At 37.7% G+C, this 12772-nt stretch overlaps 1 protein-coding gene across 3 annotated transcripts in view; it reads left to right on the plus strand.

Annotated features, from left to right (window-relative positions):
- LOC150089829 (uncharacterized) overlaps positions 1-12772 on the plus strand; it is a 281785-nt gene that overhangs the window by 104361 nt on the left and 164652 nt on the right. The window lies entirely within an intron of this gene.

Here is a 12772-nt window from a genome sequence, read left to right on the forward strand (position 1 = left end):
CTCATTACAGATATTGATTCCTCAGCATCTAAAAAAAAACTTGGTTTTCTCTTTCGCTCTCGGAGAAAAGAGAAAACCAAGCTGTTTTCTTCCAAACAGCTGTTCACTCTGTACAAATTGCAACTCCTACCATGGAACATTGTTCCCACATCTGGTGCCCCCAAAACCTCTCGCAGGCTTCTAAATTCCATTCAAAAGAGGGCAGTTAGGTTAATTAATGACTCATCTCTAACAGTCTCTCCACTCTGTCTCTTAGACGTTCTGTTTCTGTTGCACTTTTCTATCGATGGATACTTTCATGGGCACTGTTCTTCTGAATTGGCTTCTATAATTCCTACTCTCTCTTTTAAAGCAGTCTGAACACATGATGCAACCAGTGAACATCCTTTTACTGTCCAACTTCAAACTCACAGAACCAACTTTTCTTCTACCTCATTTATTCATTCAGCTTCTATTTTCTGGAACAACCTTCCTTCTTATGTATTTCCTGAAAATTATAATCTACAGAAGTTCAAGTCTAATGTCAACAAATATCTTCCTTCATCTTTTCAACCCATGCATGGTACTAAGTACCGTACTATAGGTTCTAAAAAAAAAAAAAAAAAAAAAAAATAGTATCTATACATAACAATGATCCTTGAGAATGAAAAAAAATTTGCATGGAAAACATTTATTTAAAAAAGGTTGTTTAGGCTTGGGTAATGCCCTTCCATCATTTCTACTACCCAGATAGTATGAATGTATCGTTTATTCATATCATGAATGAACCTTCAGAATGAGTGGCCAAGGTATTCCACTGCTTTGAATAAGTAACTTCACCAGACTGTCATTTATTCTCGGTGGATACCACCACCCAGATGGCACCATTTCGAAGCTTGTTCGCTTACTCATCGGTAGGTGGGCAAGTACCCTGGAGGCGCTTCCGTAGTCAGGTGGGAAGGAGCAGCAGTGCGTAACACACGCTTCTTGATTCGACCGGGATTCGAGCCCATCACCACCAAATATGGAGGATGCGGAAAGGTCAGGAAATGACCACCGCATATCCCGGAGCAATATGGCCTTAGTTGCTAATGCTCCTAAAAACCAAATAACTAACTAACTAACTAACTAGGTACCCTTGTGTTGCAATAGCAACAACAGGGTACCTGCCCACTTCATAACCCCTTCATATGAAGTATAACTCCACAATATGAGAGATGCTTGATGGTGTGCATGGTTTAATCTTAAACTGTTCCTTGACTAAACGTCCAAGAGTATGAAAAAGGTTGTTTATGCATAGGTAATGCACTTCCATCATTTCTATTACCCAGATAGTATGCATGAATCTGATTATATCTCGCATTACCCATGCATAAACAACCTTTTTCATATTCTTGGACATTTAATCAAGAAATAATTTTAGATATTTATTTAACATGATATACTGTAAGATAGTAAAATAATTATAAGGAATTGTGGGAGATTTCTTTGGCAATTCTTTACTTTTTATTTAATTTTAGTTTACTCTATTGTTTATTATTAGTTATATTTTGTAGTTTACAATAATATACCTATGTAAATCTAAGCAAACATCATTATGGAATTTTTATTGTGAACCCCCAGGGGTTCGGGAATCGCTGGTCTAGACAAAGACAGTAGCAAATTTAAAGTTGAGAAAGGAGTTTGACAAGGATACGCAATATCTCCAAAGTTGTTTGCTGCTGCCCTTGAGGAAGCTTTCAAAAGATTAGAGTGGTCGTAGAAAGGAGTCAGTGTGAATGGAGAGTACCTAAACCATTTACGATTTGCAGATGACATTGTGGTCATAAGCTATGATCCCGAAGAGTTAAGAGGAAAATCTTAATCATTTATGCACAGTTAGTAAGGATTTTGGACTAAAGATGAATATGGCTAAAACAAAAGTGATGACGAACAAGTATGCCACAGAAAGGGATATAATGATTGAACGAGCAGTAATTGAAAAGGTGTGGTCATGTATGTATCTGGGACAAGTCATTAGCTGTAATAATGATAAATGGCTGGAAGTCAATAAATTTTGGATGGATAGCATTCAGGAAATATAGTCACGTACTGAGGAGCAATATCCCAATTTGTCTGAAACATAAAATAATGAACCAATGTATGCTCCCCACCATGACTTATGGAAGTGAAACTTGGGCATTCACCAAAAGAATGGAAGAGAAGCTGAGAACTACACAGCAAAGAATGGAATGAATTATATTGGGAATCAGACTGTTAGATAAGAAGAGAAACACATGGATTAGGCAGCAAACTCAACTAAAGAACTGAAATGGTCTTTGACAGGACACATAGCTCTAAGATATGATGACAGATGGACTAAGAAAATAACAGAACGGTACCCAAGAGGAGCTAGAAGAAAACCTGGAAGACAACGATGGAGATGGACAGATGAAATTCATGAGTTTGTGGGTAGTAAATGGATGGCCATTGCACAAAACAAAAGGAAACTGGAAAGTTGCCGGAGGGGCCTTCATCCTGCAGTGGATTGAAAATAGCTGATGATGATAATTATAAACTCAATTCCCAGTTGAATATTTTGAATGATATATTATTTATTGTAGATGCTTCTTCTTTTTTTTTTTTTTTTTTTTTGTTAGGACATCGGCTTCTGTAGCCATAATGCACCTCCCAAAGTTTTTGCATTTTACTTTGCTCCAAGCCCGAGGCGAGATTCGAACCCCACGACCTTTGGGTTGCCAGGCAGGCACTTTACCCACTTGGCTAGCCCGGTCGGCTATTGTAGATGCAAAACTTTAGGCCATTATTGTAAATACACTTTCTACACATACTGTTGAGTTTCCAGCAATCATGTATAATATATTGCTGCAAATCCTACAAGTATATATAGAAAGTGGCCAGTAAGTAGAGTTACTTGATGACAAAAAAAACTAGTGAAAACATTACAGAAAACACTATTTTAGCAGTGAAATTGAAAGTGTCAAAATAATTGGATGTAGATGGGATGTGGTCACTTAATTTATCACGAAACACTGTTGAATTTTAAGAATACAGACAAAATTAAGGAATGTATTGTTGTGATAGCTTCAAATTCTGTCAGAATTATGAAAGGAAAGACCATATGAACAGTGTAGAGAACTATCAAGAATGTAGATCAAAGGCAAAAAGCCTGTTGTGGTGATTTAATTTCAAAAATTAAAAAAAAAAAAAACCCACCTACCCAACTCATCTGTCCATCCTCTATAATAATACATCTAATTCCCTTTTAAATTTAGATAAGCTACCAACTTCCACAGCACCACATGGGAGTTTGTTCCAGCAGGCTGCGCTAATTGTTCAACTACTTAGTATTAGTAGAAGCATGTGATGCAAGAGAGTAAGCTTATACAGCATCAGCCAAAAAAAAAAAAAAAAAAAAAAACACTTCCCATTTGCTCCAAATGTTTGTCCAGTTCTTCCTTGAATTTTGGAAGTTTGTTCCAGCGATCAGCCACTCGCAAGTCTAATGACTGTTGAAGCAAAAGCAACAAGTAATTATAAAGATATTAAGGATAAGTACGGCATACCCCAACCCAAGTTTGTGGCAAGCAACGGGTGGTTTAATAGGTTCAAGCATAGGTTCAAGTTTCTGCAATCTTAAAGTATGCCAGTGAAGTTACCAGTGCCGATTCTGCAGCTGCAGAGAAATTTTGTGCTGTGTTGGAAAAAATTATTGATGAAGGCGGCTATTCAATGCAGCAAATTTTTAAGGTTGACGAGACTGCTCTGTATTGGAAAAAAATGCCGGGTAAAACATACATTGCCAAGTTTCAACGCATCAAAAGATAGGGCCACGCTCTTGCTTGGGGCTAATGCAGCAGGAGATTACAGATTAAAACCATTGATTATGTATCATTCTGGAAATCCTCGTGCATTTAAGGGCATAAATAAAGCCACCCCTACCCATGCATTTCTGATCGAAACAGAGCATGGATAACAATATATCTCTTTGAGGATTGGTTTAAATGCTGCTTCATTTCCGAGGTTGAAAAATATTGTAAAGACAATGACGTTCCTTTCAAGGTTTTGCTTCTATTAGATAATGCTCTTGAACATCCTGCGCATCTAGATGATTTCAATTGAAACGTGAGAGTCATATTTTTACTGCCAAACACTACTTCACTCATCCAACCTGTGGATCAGGGTGTTCTTTGGAATTTTAAAGCATACTATTTACGCACAACATTTGCTCAGGCATTGTCTGCAGTAGACAATGAGAAAAATTTTACGTTAAGAGATTTGTAAATCTTACAATATTTACCACGCCATCTTAAACATTGGCCTCCTTTGCTGAATGGTCAGGAGCGGGAGTGCAGTAGCACATGCTCTTTGAGTCGACCGGGGTTCAAGCCCCTGACTGCTAAATACGGTTGATCTGCCAACCCTGAACTGGACCAGCATGGCAGATTATTATTAATAGCCATATGGTGCAAGGAAGCAGAGGCTTATGTTACACTAGGAAAAAAAACAAGTTCCCGAATTACCCTGAGAGAGAGAGAGAGAGAGAGAGAGAGAGAGAGAGAGAGAGAGAGAGAGAGAGAGAGAGAGAGAGAGAGAGTCAAAAGTAGAAGGGAATCACTAAGAAAGAGAAGAATGATGATATCCAGCTCAGGACCCTGGGTGTGCCAAGCCCATACTCACCAGATGTGAGCCCCCGGGGCAATTATGGTCCATTTCCCCTCAGCATGGATTGTTGAGGAGGCTTCCATCCTGCAGTTCACCTTTTTTTTTTTTTTTTTTTTACATTAAACATTAATAAGGCCTGGGCGGAAATTACTAAAAGTTTTTAAATGGTGCATGGAAAAAAAATATGCCCATGGCACGTAAAAGGCATCCAAGGATCTGAAAAAAGACGAATCCTATGAAGAGGTTACAGATAAGATTGTAAAGGTTGCAGAGCTACTTCAGTTGGAGGTTTATGCCAAAGATGTGGAGGAGTTAATAGAGGAAGAAGAGAAGGAATTATCTGACGAAGAACTTACTGACTTTCAGGCAGCGATAGTGAAAGAAGAAAATGCTGATGAAGCTCAAGATGAACCAAATGAGGAGCCGAGATGCTTGCTTGCTTGTTTGTTTGTTTGTTTGTTATTTGGTTTTTAGGAGCATTAGCAACTAAGGCCATATTGATCCGGGGATATGCGGTGGTCATTCTCTGACTTTTCCGCATCCTCCGTATTTGGTGGGCACGGGCTCGAACCCCGGTCTACATCAAGAAGCGTGTGCTACGCACTGTTGCTCCTGCCCAACCTGGCTATGGAGGCGCCCCGAGATGCTTCCTCACCAGAGAGATGGCAATGGCATTTCGTGAAATTGCATCGGCAATGGCGAGGTTTGAGAAGATGGATCCTGACAGTGAATGATTCTTAAAAGTTAACAGAGGGGTGAATGATATGCTTGCTTGCTACAAAGAAATCGACGATGAAAAGAAAAAAGCCACCATACAATCATCCATTAATATGTTCTTTTGTAAGGTTAAGTGGCCGACCCCTTCTAAATCTCCACAGCCCTCAACCTCTGGAGCGGCATAATTATCAGCTGAAGATGTCGATTCTGACAATGATACTCGAGAGGTAAAACATGCTGACGTTATGCCTGTCTCCTCTCTCTTTCTTTTGTAATTTTATAATTTTGAAAATTTTTTAAATTGCACATTTTGTAATTATTCCTGTGCATGAGATGAAAAATTGAATAAATACAATAAATGATTCTATTTACACGTTTGTCGAACATTTCTTTTTTGATTCAATCAATTCAGCGAGTACAGTTGTGAGTGCTGCACAAGCATGTGGAAAATTCCGACTTATGTAGCATTCCGCGGGGAGTTTCCTGCGGAATGCTACGTAAGTTGGGGAGTTTCTGTACAAGAATTTTGCTAGCAGGGACAGGGAGGTGATTATTCCATTATACAAGGCAATGGTTAGGCCAAGACTCACCTAGAGTACTGTGTACAGGTCTGGAGGCCTCATTTTAGGAAGGATGTTGAGTTGCTCGAATGAATACAAAGAAGGGCAACAAGATTGGTTAGGGGAACAAAGGGGTGCTCTAACTAAGAAAGGCCAAGTTCTGCAAATTGCAGCACCTGGAGAGTAGGCACCTGCGAGGTGATGATGATTAAGATGTATTAAGGCCTTGAATGGGCTGAGTAAGCTCAATGCTGATGGGATTCTTCCTCTTGCTCAGATAAGAAAATGAGGGGGCACAGATTCAAACTGAGGAAAGATAGTTGTAGAATAGATATGCGGAAATTTGCCTTGAGCCAGTGCGTGGCTGATTGGTGGAACAGACCTATCTTTTGTTGTGGAAGTTGATAGCCTAAATAAATTTAAGACTGAGCTGGACATGCATCTGGAACGAATGGATTGGTGAAATGGGAAGAAGTGTTTTTTTTTTTGGCTGATGCTGCATGAGCTTGCTTTCTTGCATCATATGCCTCTACTAATGCTAATGCTAATTGAAAATCAATGTTAGTAGATTATTTGACCAATTTATGAATTTTAAGGTATTTGTTTCTGAAAAAAAAAAGATATGTGATTGGAAAAACTTATTAGCACATAGAATGTGGGCTGAATATTTTAATCAATGCAAGAGTTCCGAGCTTTTAAAAATTGTTAAATATGCATTTTTTTTTTTTTGCTCACAGTGGAAAGTAGTATGTAATTTGAGTAATTAGCAATCAACGGAGCAACATTAGAAATAATATGAAACAAATACTGTGAATAGTATTTTGTTGGTTACTTATACATGCATATAATTTCAAAATGGATTGTAAAACATTTTATAATTACAGTCGATTCCGGTAATTTGGGACACATCGGGACTAGTGCATTTTGGCCTGATTAAGCGGCTGCCCCAATTATCCGAAGTTTCATGTAAATTGTTAAAAATACAATGGACCCCCACTTTACAATTGGTTCTCTATACAATCAAATCACGTTACGATCGCCAGTCATTGTGATCACGTTTGTGAATTGAATTTTAATTCTATTAAACAGCGATTCTAATTAGCAAAAATAGGAGGAATATTATCCATAGGCTATAAAAGTAAAGATATATTAAGAACAAATTTATCCTTTATTACCTTACGTGAAAATCAGAATAATTAATACGTACTATAATATGTACATACTAACTAGTTGACATTTCTGTTCACTGACATTTGTGGGTGGCGGTTAAAATTTAAAAAGATAAGCAATCAATAACAAAGAACACAGCACACACACAAATTGCAAGTAACACGATATATGCTAGTGAGAACGGAGTAACAAGTTACGAAGCTTTAAAAATAGCAATGAAGAGAAGATTCTGAAAATTAATCTTTTTATGTGATTGAAGATTCCATGGAAGTTTAAACACATTTCACCGTAATAACCCACACGATTCCAGCTGTCGGTATTATCACAAATTCAATAAGATCGAGTTTACTATCCATTTATGATAGATTGCACTAACAGAAAAGCCCAATAAACAGGTGACTTATAATTGTTTTTATTGTTTTATGGTTGTGACCTCCAGAAATCCGACTGAACCACGTGGTATGGCCACGGACAATCCTAGGGTAATCTCCAATGCTGCGGTCTCCTGCTCAGATTAAACGGCATGTTGTCCCAATTAAGCGAAGTAAACCCTGGCTATTTTCTGGATTGGGTTCTGTTTTTTAAGATTTGCCTCAAATAAACGGCTGCCCCAATTTTTTTTTTTTTTTTAATGAAAACCCTAAACACAAAAGGTATCAAAACCTATAGTACTTAGTACCATGCATGGGTTGAAGGAGAAGTATGGGGGGAGAGGGATGCCGGAAACTTTGCTCTAGAGACTAAACATGGGTTTCACCACTTCAAGCTTCAAATAAGCAAAGTGGTGCTATTTCACCGGTTGATGAAAGTCATCTATTAACCGGTGGCCAAAATAACTGGAATCCACTGTACTTACTTTGTAATCCAAACTTACTGAAAATTATTGGCAATAACGATAAATATGTATCGTAACTTTTTAATAATAAATACAAATTTTAAAATGCCTCATTTTGTCCTCGTTTTTAAAACTAAAAATATCCTGGTTTTTTCCTATTTTGTCCTAGTTAAAACAAATTTGGATATTATTTTAATGATCGATGTACACTAAAATCCAGCGTACAACAAAAGATAACCAAATATTTTTCAAAATAATTCTTAATATTGTGAGCATCATGTACGTATGAAAAAAAAAAAATCCTATCTTAATATGTTACTCATTAATAAATTGTTTTGAAATGTTAAATTTATTTCTGATTTATTTACCGTCTTTTACTGTATTTCTGAATATTCAATTATTTTTTATTGTGGAAAAGGTCATATTTCTTTATAACGAAATTTTGCAGGCAAACAATCGATTGCGTTATTGACTTGAGGTCCAACTGTCGATTTATTTTATTAGGGTTTATCCCACTTTCGTAGGTGTTCTGTTCATCTAAGAAGTAACACTCATTTCGATAAACGCGTACCTTTTTTTTTTTAATCTCATCCCCCTTTGGAAATACCATTTTCTAAGAGCTTGTACAGGTTTCCAACTAGTTTTTCTGAGACTTTTCTTACAATGTAAAAGTTTGTTCAACATTAATAACTTTGTATTTGTGCGTTTTCAACTTAGACACAACAGTTTTATTTAACTGCCCGTTCGTGCGATAACAAGATTGAGTGAATTAGTATTAAATAAAAAAAAATAAAAAAAAAACTGTCTTGAATCGTAAAGTAAAAATGGAAAGAATTACTAGTTTCTTTTCATCTTTCACAGTTAAGAAATCAAGAACAAGTGAGAATGTGAATGAAGACTTAACTACAGAAACCATGTCAAAGGCTGTTTTTGTTTCTGATAGTATCCAGGTCCAACAGCAAGGGATAACCGACATAAATGCCCGACCAAGGTTGCTGGACTGTCAATAAAAAAAAAAACAAAAAAAAAAGAATTGTGCAAAGTATAGTTGGCTAAATTATCAAAATAAGAGTCTTGGCTTTGCAATTATATAAACAAATTGGAACTATTGGATTGGAAATAAGATGGGCATAAAGATTTCTAAGGATTGCGCAAACAATGACATTACCGATTTTGGCGAAAGCAGACAGCAACTACTAATGTCTTTAAGAGAGAAAACATTTTGCGCCCCCTAGCAGGGAAAACACACGATTCCAGGAAAGACATGTCACATGATCGATCACGTCACATGACATCATCCTCACAAAGGATCATGGAAGATGGGGCACTGCCTAGGGGCAGCAGCCGTAATTAAAACCGACTTTTTTTATAGAGCCAGTTGTTAAAAATTTACCAGCACACCCCATGCATATACCAGGGTCTACCCTCCACTACAGCCCTGGGCTAAGTAGCAAAGGTTTGCTTACTTCCTTTGCTGCCTCCTTTAATATAACTGAATAGATCCCACCCACCCCAGTTGCCTTTCTTATGCTTAACTTCAACAATTTCTCCTCCACTTTGCTCTCAGTTATTACAAAATCACTTAGCTCCCTGTTAAAGTTTGATAAACTTTAGGCATTCCGCTCCCTAAATAACTCCTCATGTGTGAATGTAGATGCAAAATACTCATTGTTTGTCAGCTACCTGAGCAGGATCATCAACAGTCGAACCATCCATGTCATGGACCAATCTGATTCCTCCTCCTCTTCCTTGTAAAGTTTACATTAGTAAAGTCTTTGCTGTTTTTCTTTGCATCCTTTGGCAACAATCTCATAATTTGCCTTTGCTTGCCTAACCTCCTTTGTGACTTGATTACAGACTAGTTTATATCTACCATAACCTTCTGTATCACCTGATAACTTTATATGCATCTCGTGCATTTTTCTTCTCTGCCATGAGTCTCATTAGTTCATCTGACATCCATTTAAGCCTGAACCTTGAACAGTATTTCCTAGTTGGTATGAAAAGTCTAGTAGCTTCCAAGATAGGCACCTCCGTAGCCAGGTGGGAAGGAGCAGAAGTGCGTAGCACACGCTTCTTGATTAGACCGGGGTTCGAGCCCGTCACCACCAAATACGGAGGATGCGGAAAGGTCAGGGAATGACCACCGCATATCCCGGAGCAATATGGCCTTAGTTGCTAATGCTCCTAAAAACCAAATAACAAACAGCTTCCAAGATTAATTCCTTGAATGCTTCCCATTTAGAATTTGTGCTGTAAGTGCCAGTTATTAAGTTGCACATTTGATCGCTTTTGAAAGTAAACTGTTCATTGATGGTGAATTTGTTAAATGGTGTCAGTTAAAAATTGTGAAAGAAATTTGTCCGGAGAGAGGAACAATGATTCAAGACATTAGTTTGTCTCGACAAGCAGTTATTTGAAGAGTAGAAGATATTGGAAAGAATTTGTTCCAGCAACTTTTGCAAAACATAAAACAAATTAAATATTTTAGTGTGGCACTGGATGACAGTATGATGTAAATGATGCAGCCTAACTCCTCATCTTAATACGTGGAATTGATCATAATTTTGTACCAGTTGAAGATTTAGTGGATCTACAGAGTGTGCATGGAACAACTGCAGGTGAAAATCTCAACTTCAGATTGGAGCTGAACCTCAGATTGGAATTCACTGCATTGTGCATCAAGAAGCTCTTTATGGGAAAGTATTGGATCTCCAACACATTATGAATGTGATTATTTCAACTGTAAATTTTATAAGATCACATGGCCTTAATGTGGCTGTTGAAACATCACCGAATGTTTCAACACAGAAAAGGGGAAACCAATAAAACAACTATCAAATGTGGAGTGGCTGTTTGATCTTGCAATTCATACATACATTTCTAGTCATTTAAATGTGCTTAATTTAAAACTACAAGGGAAAGGAAAATTGGTCTGATTTGTTTGATGACATTAAATAATTTCAGAATAAGTTATTATTTAAATCCCCAAATTGAGCAAGACAATTAGTTCACTTTGAATGTTGTACTGAGCTAAAGGAAAAACACATTTCCAAAGAATTGTTGCCTTTCATTATTGCAATTACTTTTTGACAAGTTTTGAAAGTCTATTTGCTGATATAAAATTCCATGAAAAAGACATAAGCTTTTGTTTGAGAACCCATTTACTTCTATGGCCGAAAACTACAATCCCAGATTGCAACGGAACTGACCCTTGGAGGACACCAGCATTAGTAGAGAAGTTAGACGACAGAGAGCCATCTACCATCACCCTCAGAGAGCGGTCAGAGAGAAAACTGAATAATCAATTACAAAAAACCGTTGGCAAATCATAAGATGGAAGCTTGTTTAGAAGATCTTTATGCCAAACATGATAGAAAGTCTTTGAGAAGAGCAACTGCTTGTGTTTCACTGAACTTTTCCATTCAATTTGTCCTTAAATTGGTAACATAAGGTAGAATATCACCTGTGGATCGACACTGACGGAATGCATACTGGCAATTGTTGATCAGACGGAAGATTTCTAGGTAGTTTAAGAGTTGGCGGTTAATTGATTTTTCCATTACTTTAGAAAGAGTAGAAGTAATTGCAGTGGGATGATAATTGGATGGGAAGGATTTGTTGCCCTTTTTAGGAACTGGCTGAATATGAGCAAATTTCCAAGCAGAAGGAAAAACACCTTTGGATTAAGAAAGTGAAAGAAAGGCGGAAAAGAACAGGAGTAAGTCCAGGAGCGCAGTTTTTGCGAACAAGTGGAAAAATACCATCAGGACCTGGAGCTCCATCGAGAAATACCATCAGGACATATTCTTCATTATGTATTGAGATTGGCTTCACAAATTTGCAACCAAATTTTGAACAATTTTCTAAAAATATCCGGCCTCAATTATGTCATTAAATGTTAAGTTGGCAAAGGTAAAGTTGTTGTTGTTTTGGTTTTTTAGGAGCATTAGCAACTAAGGCCATATTGCTCCGGGATATGCGGTGGTCATTCCCTGACCTTTCCACATCCTCTGTATTTGGTGGTGATGGGCTCGAACCCCGGTCTAATCAAGAAGCGTGTGCTACACACTGCTGCTCCTTCCCACCTGGCTACGGAGGCGCCACAAAGGTAAAGAAAGCCAACACGAGAACCACGGGAAACTGTTAGTGGTCAAATGTGTTTCCTGGCTACGGAGGCGCCACAAAGGTAAAGAAAGCCAACACGAGAACCACGGGAAACTGTTAGTGGTCAAATGTGTTTCCTGGTACCGCAGCTTCTCCTTGCATTCTCGGTAAACAGATGGTGCATGTTATTGGTTATGGCAGTATAAGTCGATAACGATGTATTGATTAGTTTTTTCTCATTATTAAAAGCAAATTATTGGAGTTCATCAGTGTAATACCTTCACAACTGAAACTTACTTACGGGTACACCCTCCAGACTGCCTCAATCTTAGCGTGTTTATCCCCCCTTCCTGCTGTTTTAACCTGATAGGAAATTGACTTCTGCTGCAACTACCAATAACATGCACCATCTGTAGAAGTCGTTTTATTATTGGGTTAAAACAACGGATAGGGGGGAAGGATAAACATGCTAAGACTGAGGCAGTCTGTAGGGTGTACCCATAAGTAAATTTCAGCCCACTCATGAACTCTGATAATCTGCTTTTAATAATAAGAAAAAACTAATTAATACATAGTTATCGACTTCTAGTCCCACTATCGATAACAGGCACCATCTGTTTACTGAGAATGCATGGAGAAGCTGCGGTACTTGGGAAATGCTTTTGACCGGTAAAAGTTTCCCGTGGTTCTCGTGTTGGCTTTCTTTACCTTAGCCATTAAGTTCAATAACTGTTATTGT

Source organism: Mastigoproctus giganteus, chromosome 2 (genome assembly GCF_048544385.1).
Source record: "Mastigoproctus giganteus isolate SK-2022 chromosome 2, ASM4854438v1, whole genome shotgun sequence".
Taxonomy (NCBI): domain Eukaryota; kingdom Metazoa; phylum Arthropoda; class Arachnida; order Uropygi; family Thelyphonidae; genus Mastigoproctus; species Mastigoproctus giganteus.